Source organism: Phoenix dactylifera, chromosome 2 (assembly GCF_051530095.1).
Source record: "Phoenix dactylifera cultivar Ajwa chromosome 2, Ajwa_hap1_PhDact_Kaust_v1.1, whole genome shotgun sequence".
In the NCBI taxonomy this organism is placed as follows: domain Eukaryota; kingdom Viridiplantae; phylum Streptophyta; class Magnoliopsida; order Arecales; family Arecaceae; genus Phoenix; species Phoenix dactylifera.
This window is the reverse complement of record NC_143191.1, coordinates 56,204,452-56,221,460: the sequence shown is the minus strand read 5'-3', so window position 1 is coordinate 56,221,460 and position 17,009 is coordinate 56,204,452. Positions and strand designations below refer to the sequence as shown.

General features: G+C 40.0%; 1 long non-coding RNA gene and 1 pseudogene across 2 annotated transcripts in view; one reads left to right on the top strand and one right to left on the bottom strand.

Moving 5' to 3' along the window:
• Nucleotides 1-16,991, bottom strand: part of LOC103698078 (uncharacterized) — a 36,909-nt gene extending 19,918 nt beyond the window's left edge. The window contains exon 1 of the long non-coding RNA XR_016399622.1: nucleotides 16,790-16,991. This is a non-coding gene — a long non-coding RNA (uncharacterized LOC103698078). The remainder of the gene's footprint in view (nucleotides 1-16,789) is intronic.
• Nucleotides 4,577-9,358, top strand: LOC120105522 (putative disease resistance RPP13-like protein 3; annotated as a pseudogene). The gene has a single exon (XR_016399619.1). The product of XR_016399619.1 is annotated as a putative disease resistance RPP13-like protein 3 (transcript).
• Nucleotides 16,992-17,009: the final 18 nt, after the last annotated feature.

Below are 17,009 nucleotides of genomic sequence, written 5' to 3'. Positions count from 1 at the left end.
AGATTGAAGCGAACACAAATTGCATAAAGGAACATTTAATGTATTGCTTAAAAAAACAGAATTTAACTTGACCCTAGAACAAAAATTGCTTAAAAGAAAATTACAATAATGGATTGCATAAAAGGACACTTACAAAAATAAAATGAAGATTGGAAGCCTATTCCTTCCTCCTTCTACAAATAAAAGAAAAACAAGAAAATCATTTTCTTTCCCTTTCTCTCCCACAGTGAACCACTACATAAAATAATAATTTTTTTTTTACTTCTTCTTCCCGAAAGAAACAGAGCAATGCTCTGTTCTTCTCTTGTGAACCAGCCGAGCTCCCTTCTTCTTCCCTTGGACCAGCTGGCTACCCCCCCAGCTCTCCTCCTCACCTCAACCTCCCCCCTTTTTATAGATCGCTCGAGCTGATGGAGGAGTAACAGTCGCGGGTTTTGGGGGGATTTGCAAGGACACGAAGCGGACACGGGAGCCTGATCCATGGAGGGGGTCTGGAGCAGCTCCTTGATTTCAGACTTTTGGGATTGAGGATGACATCTTGGGCTGCTGGAAATTTGACGCGGCTTGGAACGGACGGAAGACGCAGGGATCACGCGACAGTTGCTGGAGGAGGAGGTGTTCATCCGGGATCGCACATGGAATGGAAGGCGATCCGGGATCGATGGGAAGATGCCGTGGACGCTGGGAGGTGCGGACGGTGTGGCTGGAATTTTGAGGAGAATCAAATATTTTTTTCTCCTTGAAAGATTTTCCTTAATGGTAATAATTATACCATCTAATTTATCTTTGGGCATGCCAACCCACCATTTGTAAAGAGCATTCCTTTTTAATACTGGGATATTGTCGCAATCAAATTCAGTGGACAAAGTCCATTTCCATATCCACGGGATTCTATTTTCAATGAAATAGATCATCGGGCAAGTTCCAGTACATATCTGGTCATCTATCATTTTATTGATGGTTGGATGAATATCAACCCATTCTTCAAAGAACTTAGATATTTCTTTAGGCAATATTTTTATCTCAGGCCCAAAGAAAGTCCACCATTTGTTGAACCATCCTGGAATGGGTTTGGCCAGGACATCAGGATGTACCTGCAAAAACCAAGAATGCTTTTTCTTGGGATTTTCATAATAGAACATGTTAGTAAAAGCTTCGATGTAGTCCCAGTAGGTGGTTGTGGCTTCATGACCATATTTTTTTATCAACATAGTCCTATTAGGATCCAGTCCCCATTCTTGTGGTTGTATAATCCTGCAGATAGTACACTTACTATAATTAATAAAATTATTTATATTATTATTATGGAAATTATGAGTAATTTCCACAGATTCAGTGAGGAGTAATATCTTCTCCATCATCTGTCTGGTTTTACCATCCATTAAAGGATATCCTTCATCGTCAAAATATTTTTGACGTATGCACCATGGGTCATCCATTTGCGGGATATCATTTTGACCCAAATACATGATAATCTTTTCACAACTATTTTGCAAGAATGAGGTGTCAATAGTACTTTCTTGAAGCACCTCTTTCATCGTCGGTTTAGAAGATGATGTAGAAGAGAGATTTTCTCTTGTAGCATTTTGCTGTTGCTCAACCTCTCTTTGCTTTTGCTGATTAAGATAGGTTGCTAAGTCCACTATCTGTGATACTCTTTCTGGTTCTCTATGAAACAGCAAATTCGCTGTATTCATGGGAAGTGCATTGGCACTCCGTCCCCTGTTTCCTCGAGAAGAATTTCTTCCTCGAGCATATGTTCCTCTGAGAGGAATCATCCCTACAGAAATTCTTGTGTTAGAAAGTCAGGAAGAGAATTTTCTTCAGATTTTATGTATTGGATATTAAAATCAAAGACAACAATTGTGCCTGTCATCCAACAAAGATCTGTTTAGAAACTAGATTCTTAATATCCTTTTCTATGATCTGTTTTGCTGCTGTGCAATCTATCCTCAACACGAATTGTTGATTTAACAGATCACTCTGAAACTTTAAAATACATTTAACTATTGAAAGCATCTTTTTTTTGATTGTAGAATATTTCATTTGAGTGGGATTCCATTTCCCAGAAGTATATCTCACAAGTATCTCTTTATTGAGATTTGGATCTAATTGTTTTAAAATACCGCCGAATCCAATATCTGATGCATCAGTTTTGACAATTTTAAACCAATTAGTATTAGCTATTGCTAAACAAGGTAAACTTCTTACCTTTAACTTGATTTTCTTTAACTGTTCGGTATGCAATTTACTCCATGGAACTGGACTTTTATTCAGTCTCCCATATAAGATTGCAGTATCCTCTGCTAAATTCTTGTAATAGTCAGATACATAATTTAAACTTCCTAAAAACCTTTGAAGTTGTTTAGTATCTATTATTTCATCTGGAAATTTAGATGCAAATTCTATGCTTCTTTCTACTGGAACTATTTTCCCTTGAGAAATATAATGTCCCAAAAATCTTATCTTAGTCTGAAATAAACTCATTTTTCTCTCTGATATGACCAGGCCATTTTTATGGACTAACATCTTAAAATGTTTAAGTTGTTTGATATGATCATCTATATTTTTGGAAAATATCAAAACATCATCTATATAGACAATGATATTTTCTTCATTATTAAAGATTTCATTCATTAACTTCTGAAATTTAGAAGGTGCATTTTTTAATCCAAAGGGCATTACATTCCATTCATAATGACCAAATGGTACTGTAATGCAGTTTTATATTTATCAGATTCTTTAATCTGGATTTGCCAGTATCCTGATTTCAAATCAAATTTTGAAAACATAATTGCTTCATTCAATCTATCCAATAGATCCTTTTTATTTGGTAATGGATACCTTATCCATTTTAATACTTTATTCAGTGGCTTGTAGTTGATTACTAATCTTGGATTTCCTCTTTCATTTTCTGCATTTTTATTGACATAAAAAGCAGTACAGCTCCAAGGAGAATGAGATTTTCTTATAAGTCTCCTTTCTAGGAGTGTCTCTATCTCTTCTTTACATAATCTAAGATATTCTTGGTTCATTTGGGTTGGTCTAGCCTTAGTAGGAATATTCTTTTCATCGAATGATTCTTCATAAGGTAGACTAACCTGATGACTTTTTCTTTCCCAAAAAGCATTGGGCAGCTCATTACAAACTTCATTTTTGAACTGATTTTCTAATTTTCTAATTTTCTTCTTATTGTAAGAATTTTTTAATTTTTCTTCTATATCATACATATTTATTTCTTTCTTTAAGAAATTTAATTGATTTTCCTTTTTTATGAGTATGTCCTTGATTTCATTAACCATCTTGGTTTGTGGATCTGTGATGAACCAGAACACTAATTCTTTTCCCTGTATCTCTGTATAAATTCCAGAGTTATCTATTTTTGTTATTGGCATGATATCATTAAGGAAAGGGGTTCCTAAAATGATATTTTGTGTTAAATTTTTAACCAAAATAAAAGACGTCTTAAAACAAATATCTTGATTGCATATATATGCTTTTGGTATTTTATACTTAATTGATAATTTATTTCCTCCGGCTGAGGTTAACGCCTGTACTGTTTTCTCAAAATAACTCGTAGGAATTAGTCCTTCTTGGATACAGTTTAAATCTGCTCCACTATCAATTAAGGCCTTAGAATTTTCTAATACAAACGTTCCATTTATTACTAGATTAATATTTATATACCATTTTTGGTATGTAATTTGATTCAATATGTTTAAATTTTCAGGAAGGTCATCTGTTTCCTGAATTATAGCCTTTCTCTTTTCTTTTAAGAGAAACTCTTTTTGAGGATTTTCTCTATTATTTTCTAAGCTGGTTATTCTAGCAGAAAACTGATTATTTTCCTGTTTTAACATAGATATTTCTAATTTTAACTGATTTATTTCATATTTTAAGTCTGCTAAAGAAGCAGGTTTTTTTTTTATGTTAAATTTATTAAGTCTATTTATAACTTCATGAAATTGATATCCTTTATTTGGGAGTATCAATTTAGACGACTCTCTGTTATTTGGGTTCTTTTCTAGTAAAAATTCCTATAATTGTTTTTTAAGTTGATTATCAGTAATTTGAGGGGGCGGGGCCGTGGGAAGGGGCGGGGCCGCAGGAGGGAGCTTGGGAGGGGGCGAGCTGGGGCCGGTGGCGGCCATAGGAGGGGGTTCGGGCGGGGGCGGGGTCGCCGGAGGGGGGTCGGAGGCGGTCGCAGGAGGGAGCTCGGGCGGGGGCGGGCCGTGGTCGGAGGAGAGGGTATTTTTCTTCTCCTTCTGAGAATGGGAGATGAGGAGGGCAGGGGCATTTTTGACCTTTTTTTAAAATAGAAGGGGCTCAAGGAACGGGAATTAAACTTGGTAATGATATTGGACGGAAGATTTTAAGACCGGTCAACTAGATTTTTTTGTTATAGCAGGATCTTTTGGAGGGTGGGGAATTAATTACCCCTTCCTTTTTTTTCTCTCCGAACTCTCAAATAAGAGAAAGGAAAATACTTTCTTTTTCCGTATAAAACTTCCAAACAAGGGGAGAAGAAAATTTATTATATTCCTTACTTTTCTTTTCCCCCTTTATTAAAGTTTTTCTTTATTCTGTTTTCTCCCCAAAACCCCCAGGCGGAGGGTTAGTGGCGGATAGCATCTGGGCTGAGAGAGGGAAGGAGATATGGCTGAGTTTCTGGTTGCCAGAGTCGTCTTTCAGCTTACCAACCTTCTCGTACAAGAAGCTGCTTTTTTGCGTGGGGTGAGAGATCAGGTCGAATGGGTGAAACCACAGCTGCAGCTATTGCAAGGTTTCCTCAAAGATGCCGAGTCCAGGAGGAGGAGGGGAGACGAAAGAGTGGAGATCTGGATAAGGCAGATGAGCGGTGTAGCATATGAAATAGAAGACGTCATAGGCACCATCAAGTACATGGGCGAGAGGCGACACCAAAGGAGAGGCTTCATGGGCACCATGTCAAGGTACTCTCACAAACCTCGTGAATTGATTACCCTACATGAAATTGGTGGTAAACTTGAAAAAATAAAGGAAAAGATCCGTGGTATCTCTGAGAGCAGAGCCACATATGGCATTGCTAATCTAGGTAAAAGTAGTGCGGTGGATGAAATTTCGCAATCACTCAGACAATCCTCTCCTCACTCTGATGATGATGACATTGATGTTATAGGCTTCGAGAATGATAAGAAAGAAATAGTGTGTCCATTGCTTGATGGGAATGAGAAAGCACGATGTGTAATTTCTATAGTGGGTATGGGTGGACTAGGCAAGACCACCCTGGCAAGTAAAGTGTACAATGACCCTGCAATTAAAAAACATTTTGATACCTCTGCTTGGGTTTCAGTTTCTCAGAGCTACCGAGTTATCGAGCTAGCGAAGGACATCATGAAAAAAGTAATGGGAATCAAAAAGAAGAAAGAAACAACTACAGAAATTACTGAAGAAGACTTAGAGCAGATGGGTGAAGAAGAAGTGAGAGAGAAGCTCCGTGATTTCCTAAGAGACAGAAAGTATTTGGTCGTGATGGATGATGTATGGAGTGTTGACGTTTGGGGACAAATGCATCCATTCTTTCCTAATGGAAACAACGGCAGCAGAATACTGCTTACTACCCGTGAGATGGAAGTTGCAAACCGTGCCAGGTCAAGCTTTCCTCCATATAAACTGCACACTCTGGATGACACAGAGTTTGGAACTCTTGTGTAGGAAGGCATTTCCACTAAAACAAGATGTCCCCGCTGATTTGAAGGAATTGGCCAAGAGACTTGCAAAGAGGTGCGGTGGACTTCCTCTTGCACTGGTGGCATTAGGGGGCCTTCTGTCAAGAAAAGATTCTACCTATGATGCGTGGTGGAGTGTAGCTCAGAGCATGAATTGGGAAGATGGTCCAGATGGAAAGAAGTGCTTCAATATATTGGGCTTAAGTTACAATGACTTGCCGTATCTGTTAAAACCATGTTTTCTATACATCGCTGCGTTTCCAGAGGACTCCATTATCTCTGCTTCCAAATTAGTGAGGTTGTGGGTCGCCGAAGGTTTCATACCGGAAGAGCAGAGAAGGACAATGGAAGAAACTGCTAGAGTTTGGTTGGATAATTTGGTCCAGAGGTGCATGATCCAGGTTGTCGAGAGAAGCAAGGCTGGCGGGCGGGTTAAGAGCATACGCATCCATGATCTGTTACGGGAATTTGGCCAATCGGAAGCCAGAAGGGATGGATTTCTTCAAATTTGCAGCAGTGACAACATGGCAGTATCTATATGGAGTCATCGTGCGGCTTTCCACAATCGTATAAATGACGAGGTTGCTGTTTCCTCACCACATCTCCGCACTCTGCTGGGCTTCAATTTGATTTTGACTAATGGGAGAAGATTTTTGAATGGGTTAAACTTATTAAGGGTGCTGGATCTCGAGGGCACAAGAGATCTTAAGGAGTTACCGAAACAGATCGGCAGCATGATTCATCTACGATATCTGGGATTGAGAAACACTAGTTTGAAGAGACTGCCATCCTCCATCCGACATCTCCTGAATCTGCAGACTCTGGATGTGAGTGGTACATACATTTATTGGCTTCCGAAATCATTTTGGAAAATCCGGACACTGAGGCACGTATATATTAATCTACACATGTTTCTAAGCGCACCGATAGGTGGTGATCACAAAAACTTGCAGACTCTGCAAATCGAGGAGTCTGAATTTGGTCTGGATGCTATGGATATTGTCCGTTTACGAGGCATAAGATTCATCAAAAAATCGGTTACTACGCCAAGCTTTACTACAGAGGAGATTCACAAAGCAGTTGATAGAATGTTTGAGGAGTCACTCGAAAAAGCACTCAAGCAAATGGACAACCTCGTCTCGTTGTCTCTGATTTTGCTCGAACGTATAATCCCTGGGGATGTCCTTTTTGCTCAGACACCAAACCTGTACCAGCTCCGTTCATTGACATTATGGGGACGGTTGTTACTCAAACAACAGCAGCAGTGCCCTGATAGCAGTCAATTCCCGCCAAACCTCACCAAGCTCGTATTAATTCATTCTGAATTCGAGCAAGACCCAATGCCGGTGCTGGACAAGCTACCAAACCTCAGGCTTCTTCAACTAAATGCGTATGCATACAAAGGGAAGAGCATGTCATGTTCTTCTACTAGAGGCTTTCCTCAACTACAACAATTGGTATTATTCGGTGTCCATAGTTTAGAGGAATGGAGAGTGAAGGCTGGGGCGATGCCTAGCCTAACCCACTTAACTATCGCAAAATGCGAGAAGTTGAAGATGCTTCCTGAGGGATTGCAGCACGTGACCACACTTCGAGAACTGGACCTGAGAGATATGTCCTATGAGTTCAACAAAAGGGTCAGAAATGAGGATGCGTACAAGGTCCGACACATCCCCTCCATTCATTTTGACTTGCCGAACGAAATTGAATTCATGTAAGTCGCTCCCTCTCCCCTCCCTTTCCTATGTTATATCCATCCCTTGAGATACTGCTAATGGAATAAACTTCTTGCATGATTGAATGTTCTAATTGCTCAAATTCTGATTGAGTTTTAACACTTTTGATCCAGAACTTAAGAAAATTGATTGTAAAGTTCTTTACCTCCTCTAGATTAAGATAAAAGACTATTTAACTCAATGAAGTACTGCTGACCTTGCTAGTGATTACTCTTTACGTACTATATCTACTTGTTTTATGCTCTAGTCAAAACTCTAATTTTTTATTCATTTATGTAGTCTCAAATTAAGTGGGATAAAAAATTAAAGCTAAAAGTAATTTGGACATTAAAGGTGAAATTAGGAATTTAGAAATAATTTATTATGATGGTTGATGAACGATGCACTGAATTTGTATTGATTAATTGAACATGCTAGGCTTCGCATGCGAAGGAGAGCGCTGGAGTTTCTCGCTATGGCAAGTAAGTAACATAACACTTCTTAGTGTTTTTGTTAATAATTTGCTTTAAATTAATTTGTTCTATCGATTTGTAATTTGATAAACTAATTTTAATATCGAGCCACAAGTAATTAGAGTAATGCTTGTTATTTGATATCTGTTATCTGGTACCTAGTGTACTTTATATCTGTTATGCCTATTATTCAGTATCTAATCCATGCCACTAAGTTATGTGGCCATTATCTGATGTTGAGTTTATTAATAGTTCATGAAAAGTAAATTTCTAAAGGACATTCATTGAGATTTAATGAAAATAAATTTTTTTTCCTAGTTAATATTATGTTTGTAAACTGTTGTTTTGGTTTATCATTTGCTTAGCATATCTAGACACTATTTTCTAATATTATGTTACTTTCCGAGCTAGTGTTGCTCACTAACTTTTTTCTTTGTTTTCTTTTTTTCCTATTTTCAGATTCTAAATCATGAATCACATGGGGCTTGGGGAGTGCACGCATAGACTTGCTTCCGAGTTCCTAGTAGATATAGTTTTCTTTAGTTATTTAGTTGGATTCTGTATATGTTACTTTTATATTTGGTTTGGTTATCAAATTATGTGCTGGAACATTGTGACACTATTATCTTGGGATTATTGTTGTTGAGCATAAATTATTATTTACATTTTTCCTTACCTAATACCTGGAAGATTGAGTGAGTTTTGCTTTTAAATTGAATTTACTGAGATTTTATTTAGTTGGTTAATCGGGTAGCCTTCCATGCTTATAAGGTCCACCTTGAAGGCATGCGGGGTTTGTTAGCCCTTGGCTTTGATCTGGCATCCATTAAAATGGGTTTCGAAACATGCATGCATTTCTTAGTCTTTAGTATCAGATACAAGTAGTTCTTGTAACTGCTGTTTAACGATACTGCTTGTCAAAAGGCTTTTAATGGAAGCTGGGAACATATCATCAACCTTCCTAAGCCAGAATGTTTGTTTCCTTTCTCCTTCTGCCCAAAAAAGGTGTTATAATAAACAAAACAAAATAACCATACGATTGAAACCACAAGACATAAAAACATCTGAATCAGGATTTGAAAAATCCATTGAATAGATTAGAAGAAGAAATGCAAAAATTAAGATGCAATAAAACCTAGAGCTAATTAAATAACAAGTGAAATTGACTTTATCTTATTATTTTTGGATCCAAATGTTTAGAATTCGTGCTTCCCAATGCTATGACCTTAATAAAACAGAAATAAAAGTTGTTGCTGCAGAAATTTGCCTTTAGAGAGAAAAACCTAAAATATACTTATTTGCAGTTCATTATAAAACTTATCAAAGAGTTGGGAATCAAGTATACATTATTATAGGTCAAATGGCCCGACACTCAAATTAGAGTTTGTTTCATCCACAATAAATGGAGGTATTATTTAACCTAAAAAAGTGGAGGAATCAAGAAAAGCTAATGAGAGGGAAGGCATTGTTTTCAAAGTTCATAAAATCTCTGATCAACAAAATTTTGATCCTGGTACATAAGACTATTGGAGCCCCCATGCCCCAACCCGCTCACCCAAGAACCCAAAAAATTAAGATCAGTGGATGCAGCTATTCTTTCCTCTCATCCCATGGTTATCGCAGTCCCTCTGGCTTTCTTGTCTCCCTCATCCTCAACGCTGCCCCTGACTAGGTTAATCCAAATTAGGGCTGGAAGTGGGCTCGGGCCGGCCCGAAGCCCATCGGGTCGGGCCGCCCGCGGGCCAGGCTATGGGCTGAATAATTAAGCTCATTCCTATTTCGGGCCGGGCTCGGGCTGAATAATTAAGCCCATGTCTATTTCGGGCCGGGCTCGGGTATCTCATTGGCCCGGCCCGGGCCCAACCCAAGCCCGAGCGGGGGAGGAGGAGGTCGGCGGGGAGAAGGGGCAGTCGGAGGCGAGGGAGAGGAGGGAGGAGCGGAGGAGGAGGAGGAGGTCGGCAGGGAACATGTCGACAGCAAGAGGGTCGGCGGATGGGAGGCAGGGGAGGAGTTGGAGGAAGGGGGAGGGCCAGAGGGTGGGGTCCTCGAGACGGATGAGGGCGGCGATGACCTGAGCGAGCTTATTGCGGAGGAAGGAAGGGGATGAGGGTGGGAAGGGGCAGTCGGAGGCGAGGGAGAGGAGGGAGGAGCGAAGAAGGAGGAGGTCGGCAGGGGAACATGTCGACAGCGAGAGGGTCGGCCGTCGGGGGATGGGATGCAGGGGAGGAGTTGGAGGAAGGGGGAGGGCCAGAGGGTGGGGTACTCGAAGCGGATGAGGGCGGTGATGACCTGAGCGAGCTTGTTGCGGAGGAAGGAAGAGGATGAGGGTGGGAAGGGGCAGTCGGAGGTGAGGGAGAGGAGGGAGGAGCGGAGAAGGAGGAGGTCGGTGGGGGAAAGGCAAGAGTACCGGCCTCGCACACGATGGACCTCCGCGAAGACCTGGGTCTCTCCACCGCCGGGTTGCAAGGAAGATCGAGGCAGGAAGCAACTGCTGCCATGGCGGCTTCGTCTCCGAGCTCCAAAGTTTATCGCTTTATCCCCAGCAGGCAGCATCGGGCGATAGACCGTAGACACGGACAGAGGAGAGTTATTTAAAGAGACCGACTCCGATCGGCCAATCACAGCCATCCGTCTGATCGGGCCTAGCGGAGGAAGTGGGCTACTCCTCGGGCTCGTGATCGGGCCTAGCGGACTTTAGTCCAATCGGGCTGGCCCAATTGGGCTCGGGCCGGGCTCGGGCCGAGTTTCTGTAAAACTGTTCGGGCCTAGGCCCGGCCCGAAGCCCGGAAAATAATTTCGGGCTGGGCTCGGGTAGAGGTGTGGCCCGGCCCGGCCCGGCCCACTTCCAGCCCTAATCCAAATTCAAAACATGCTGACAAAATTTTAAAAGATAAGGGCCTCAATCAAACTGAATGCACTTTCAAGATCAACAGAAATTTAAGCGGCCTCAATCAAAATTAACATTCATGCGATAATCAATCTAGTTGTCATTAATCAATCTAGTCGCCTGCCAGCGGAACACAAACATGTCCCCAGTCCGAAGCACCGGACTTGGTGCATGCAGGGTGTCTTAGGCCCTGTTTGGGGGAGCTGTTGGCAGTAGAGTTGTTGGAAGTAGAGCTGTTGGAAGTAGAGCTGTCTGAAGTAGAGCTGTTATAAAAAGCTGTTTGCTGTTTGGTAACTACATTCGTAAAGTGCTGTGGTACTTTGTTTTGTGTTTGGTAAACAAACTGAGAAAGTACTTTTATATGACAAAATTACCATAAAGGACATTGCATAGTATTATACAACACAACATAATAAAACATAACATAAATTAATACATAAATATACGATATAGTATAATATTATTGTAATATAAAATAATATTATGTTAATATAGCATAATAGTAAGATAATTATTAGAGTAAATTAATATTTGGTAATATAACATAATATTAAATTATTTAAAATAACATATTAATGTATTATAATGTAATGTAATATAATACAATATTTATAGTACAATACAATAATAAAGGTATAAAATATTATAATTAATATTATAAATTAATTTCTCATAACATAACATAATATTAAATTATTTAAAATAACATATTAATGTATTATAATGTAATGTAATATAATACAATATTTATAGTATAATACAATAATAAAGGTATAAAATATTATAATTAATATTATAAATTAATTTTCCATAATATAACATAATATTAAATTATTTAAAATAACATATTAATGTATTATAATGTAATGTAATATAATACAATATTTATAGTATAATACAAAAATAAAGGTATAAAATATTATAATTATTAGTATAAATTAATTTTCCATAATATAACATAATATTAAATTATTTAACATAACATATTAATGTATTATGATATAATATAATATGATATTATATTTATAGTATAATACAAAAATAAAGGTATAAAATATTATAATTATTAGTATAAATTAATTTTCCATAATATAACATAATATTAAATTATTTAACATAACATATTAATGTATTATGATATAATATAATATGATATTATATTTATAGTATAATACAAAAATAAAGGTATAAAATATTATAATTATTAGTATAAAATAATTTTTCATAATTATTTTCCATAATTTTCCATAAAATAATTTTCCGCGGTCCAGGGGCTCTTCTTCGTGGTCCACGCTCGAGGGCCAGAAAGTGCCAAAAGCTCCCCCAAACAGGGCCTTAGTGCCCCTAGAAGCACATTCTAACACCGTCTTACAAGTATACGATGGGACCCTTGGTGACCTTAAATGGCACGTCTTCAGAGGTACCCAAGAGGACATGTCTTAGATCTTGGTAATATACATAGGAACAAATAATCAGGGGATTGGACTTGGACCGAAGGGACCAATGAAGAGATAAGCATGACAGAGATGAAAAAGCTGATGTGGAAGTCTAACAGAAGAGGGGAAGAGAATATGGAAAAATATCACAAAAATGAACCTTGATAATATTGCTCTTTAGTTGATTGAGATAACAGCCTTGAGACCTTATCCTACCCATAAAGAGATGCTGCTAAGTTAAAAGAAAGAGAGACTAATGGCTGTCTTATCGTGACATCTAAATGGAATTGTGAAAATCAACAAGAACATATCCACTTAAAAACATTACACTGTTCATGATTGACAGAATACCTAGGGTGATTCAGGACTATGGAATACTTGGTGACTGCAAGCACCGAGGCATGCATTGGTGTTTGGGTAGGATGTTGAATGATTGGTGATGGTATTAGACAGGCTATGCTTGGGTAATTAGAAGCTCTGATGCAGTGCTAAGAGATAAAACACTCGAGAAGATGCTTATCTATTATTCCAGTGTTTACTTGTCCAATGGCCCATGGACAGACAAATTTCTAATGGTTCGATTTTTTAACTTTTTTTTTCCTTCACAAGGTTATGGTGATTCTTGCTAATATAAGTTCATGTGGACGGCTTGGACTCTAACTTGAAATGGAGGATGACGGGATCCTTCCGGGGGGGGGAAAAATATGAAGACTGGAGACTCTACGCACACTATGGAGAAGGTGAGACTACTGAGTTTTTCAAATAGCTACGCAGGTGGAATTTGGCTCTGTGGGGAGCTAGCCCTGCCCAAGGAAGACTTTGAGAGGGAATACCTCCTGTCCTGACACAAAATGTCATCATAGACTTGGAGGCTAGAAGGCATAGCATATCTTGGATGGTGACCTTTAACACCTCAAATCAAAAGAAAACATGAACCTTGGTTTCCTTCCTCTCATTTTTAAAAGACTGATATGCAGTCTCCTATTTTCGAGGTAATCGGCATATTCTTTCCGCCCTTCACTTTTGTTGTTGCTACTAGTAAGGTAGAACCTTGTCATTTCTATCAACAAAGAAATAATTCAGACAAATGCTACCATGCATGATCAGTTGGTCTAAGGTGATTTTCGAGTTTTGGCCTTGTACTTAGTCTGCCCTCTTTTTCCCTTTTTTACTTTTCTGGAGAAACTATATCTGCCCTTATTAGGACCTTTGACTCTATAGCTAAATCCCGACACGCTGCACGACACTGACATGGGGTATCTAGTACCAACACCCTAATCCCAGCTGACAAGCCAATAACTTGGTTAGTCTTTCCTTGATGAAGCATGGACCAAGTATTGGTGATACCATCATGCAGATTAAGTGCACCAAGCTTAGGATGTATCGCTGTATGGATCAACTGCCCTTAGTCATATTGATGAGATATCCCTTCTAAATCCTTCAACATTGAATTACTTACAGTTTGCCATTTGCCATTTTCCACTCAATCCGGGACCTTTGTTGATTGGTTCAGATATGAGGCCGTAGGCATGGATACAGCCTGCAACCACATTCAAAGGTTATAATTTTCTTTGTTTTTCCTTCCAACATTACAAATTTGTATTTGACTTAGCTCAACAAAGGCCCACCCTTACTAAATTTTAGTTTCAAACACAATTTCCTACAAGAATAATATGAATCCTACCAAAGAAAGAATCATATGATACAAGCAGCCGGTATCAGGCCAAGAAGGCAATAAAACTGAATGTGATACAAGGCGAGCAAGTTAAAAAGGCCATAAGATGGCTAATGGCTCTAAATGTGCACTTGATGAGGACAGCCATGTGATCCTTCAGGGTTGACCCACACCAACTAACCTTCTGAGGTAGTTGCAAGTTGAGTTTCACCGTGTATTCCTTGCAGCATTAGGCTTGCTATGTCAAGAAATCACCATTGGCCACACCAATTTACATACGTATCCATTTCATCTACATATCCATTCAAAGAAATATCTGAGATCAGCATATTGATAATTCACAACTGCTCGATATTAATCACTTAAAAATAAGCATAAAACTATAGTGTAGTACTCATGTACTATGTAGCACATCCATTCATAACACAAGACAGTCTGCTCGCTAACTTGAATTTGCAAGCTACGCCTATAGAGTGAGCTTATGGATATCAGACTTTAACATATAAAGGCATAGCACTGAAAAAAAGGTAACATTGATATAGTATACTGAGATGGCATATCCTTGTAACTCAGCCTTATATATCAATATACTAGTGGATATGTAGGTATGCAGTGTCAATGTTCTTCAGCAATATCAGTGAACACTTAATGTCCCCAAACACAATCAAAATGCAAAAATGACAGACCCAAACTCATAATAATATTATCCACATGGCCAATGAGACAACCACCATGCAACAATTCACTCTTGAGATGATACTCACCGGCAATGAAGAAGAAAGCTAAGGATGAGCAGGTCTCGGCAACCATGACGTCTCCTAATATCTGAAATTTTATCTACTTGGATGGATTGCTCTGCTGCTGTTCCTTCTGAAAAACTATTTCTGTTTGAGTCTTTTAAATCTTTAATGACAAGATTTTTCTCTTTTTGTTTTTGTTGAATTATTTTACTTATATAGCTACTGGGTTTCTGCTCGATATTTGCCCCCAATATATGATATGTTTTGAAATATTCAGCTACACAGAGCGTCGTATGAATCTCAGATCAGCCTTTAGATCGTAGGCAGGCTTTCAGTGGAAACTCAGTTTGTGCTTTACAGCAGTTGTACCAAGTTGCCTCCCATCTTGATGCAGGGGGAGAACACCAAACCTTAGTTGAAATAAAACATCTCTTCAGAGCACAGAAATTTAGTGGACAGCTGCCATCTGCCTTTCACTATTTCACTTAGATACACCTCGATGTATTTTGTGTTTGGAATCTTAGCACGCACTCTTGGTAGATGCCATAGTAATAGTTCCTGTTGTGGGGAGGGGAGGGGGCCTTGAATTTAGTCCCACATCGGCTAGTAGCGGAAAGGTTCTGTGTCTTAAATGGGAAGTGGAAATCCTTTCCTCTTGAGGGCCCTTTTGTGGGACAAAACTGTGAGGGCACTATTCTCCCCCCGTCTGCGCTGGACGCGCGGGCCGGAGCGCCCAAAGCGGACAATACCTTGGGAGGAACGCAGTCCTCTTTCTCTGCTAGCTTAATGTGGGCTAGGCTGTTGCGCAAGGCTTTGGCCAAAGCGTCCATCCCCGCAACAGATGGCGCGCCAGGTAGGGACGCCTCCTCTCTCCATTGATTACCCTCCAGCATTGTGGGGGCCCTGGGGTAAAACCGGCACGGAACCTTCCCGCTGGGGGGCTATGTTGTGGGGAGGGAAGGGGGCCTTGAATTTAGTCCCACATCGGCTAGTAGCGGAAAGGTTCTGTGCCTTAAATGGGGGGTGGAAATCCTTTCCTCTTGAGGGCCCTTTTGTGGGACAAAATCGTGAGGGCACTAGTCTCCCCCCGTCTGCGCTGGACGTGCGGGCCGGAGCGCCCAAAGCGGACAATACCTCGGGAGGAACGCAGTCCTCTTTCTCTGCTAGCTTAATGTGGGCTAGGCTGTTGCGCAAGGCTCCGGCCAAAGCGTCCGTCCCCGCAACAGATGGCGCGCCAGGTAGGGGCGCCTCCTCTCTCCATTGACTACCCTCCAGGCTGTGGGGGCCTCCGGGTAAAACCGGCACGGAACCTTTCCGCCGTGGGGGCTATGTTGGGTGGAAATCCTTTCCTCTTGAGGGCCCTTTTGTGGGACAAAACCGTGAGGACACTAGTCTCCCCCCGTCTGCGCTGGACGCACGGGCCGGAGTATCCAAAACGGACAATTCCTCGGGAGGAACGCAGTCCTCTTTCTCTGCTAGCTTAATGTGGGCTAGGCTGTTGCGCGAGGCTCCGGCCAAAGCGTCCGTCCCCGCAACAGTTCCTAAGCTGGATGACAAGGTTGTCAAAATTTTAATATTGTTTATCCCTATCCATAATGTTTATCTCGTCATTGATTAATAATACCGAAGATGAATTCAGATATCCATCTGAAACTTATAGCCATAAGTGACCAAAAAAAACACTCAGAAGAAAGATGTTGACTTCAAGAAAACAAGTTATCAATACCAAAATCGTAGTGGTGATTCAAGGATGATCCCGCATCAGCTCTCGAAGAAAAATTACTCTTCACAACTAGCCAAAAAACTTAATCTTGAGATAAATACCAGGATCCCAGCAATCACTCATCTTCGAGATCGTCTCAAAGAAGCACAATACCACTCAACTACGAGACCAACTCCACATCCACACCTTACCCAGAAAACATGCACCGATTCATCTAAAACAGCATGAGAATTGAGATCATCTCGAAACACAAGCATCTCACTATTTCGGATAAATAAAACGGGAACAAAGCCAGAACAATCTGAAAAAATTCTTTCCAAAAAAAAAAAAAGAACAATCCGAAAGAAACGTTGAGATCAAGAATTTCAAAGGAAGAGATTGGAATCTCCAAACAGGTAAATAACCGGAGAGAAATTAAGAAAGAAACAATACCTCAATCGCGTGGGAAGGGTGGGAGCCAAGGCTGATTAGGGTTCTTTCGTGCATTAGGGATCCTGAGAACTCCTGAGGGCGCTCTCCTCCTTTCGTTCGCAAAATCTAGTCTATTTCGTGCATTATGTTTTAAGGGGGCATAACTGTGATTACAAGATTTGTTGCGGGCATTTTGGTCAAAAAGTTAAATTTCATTACCCCAAAACGGGGGGTTCTATAT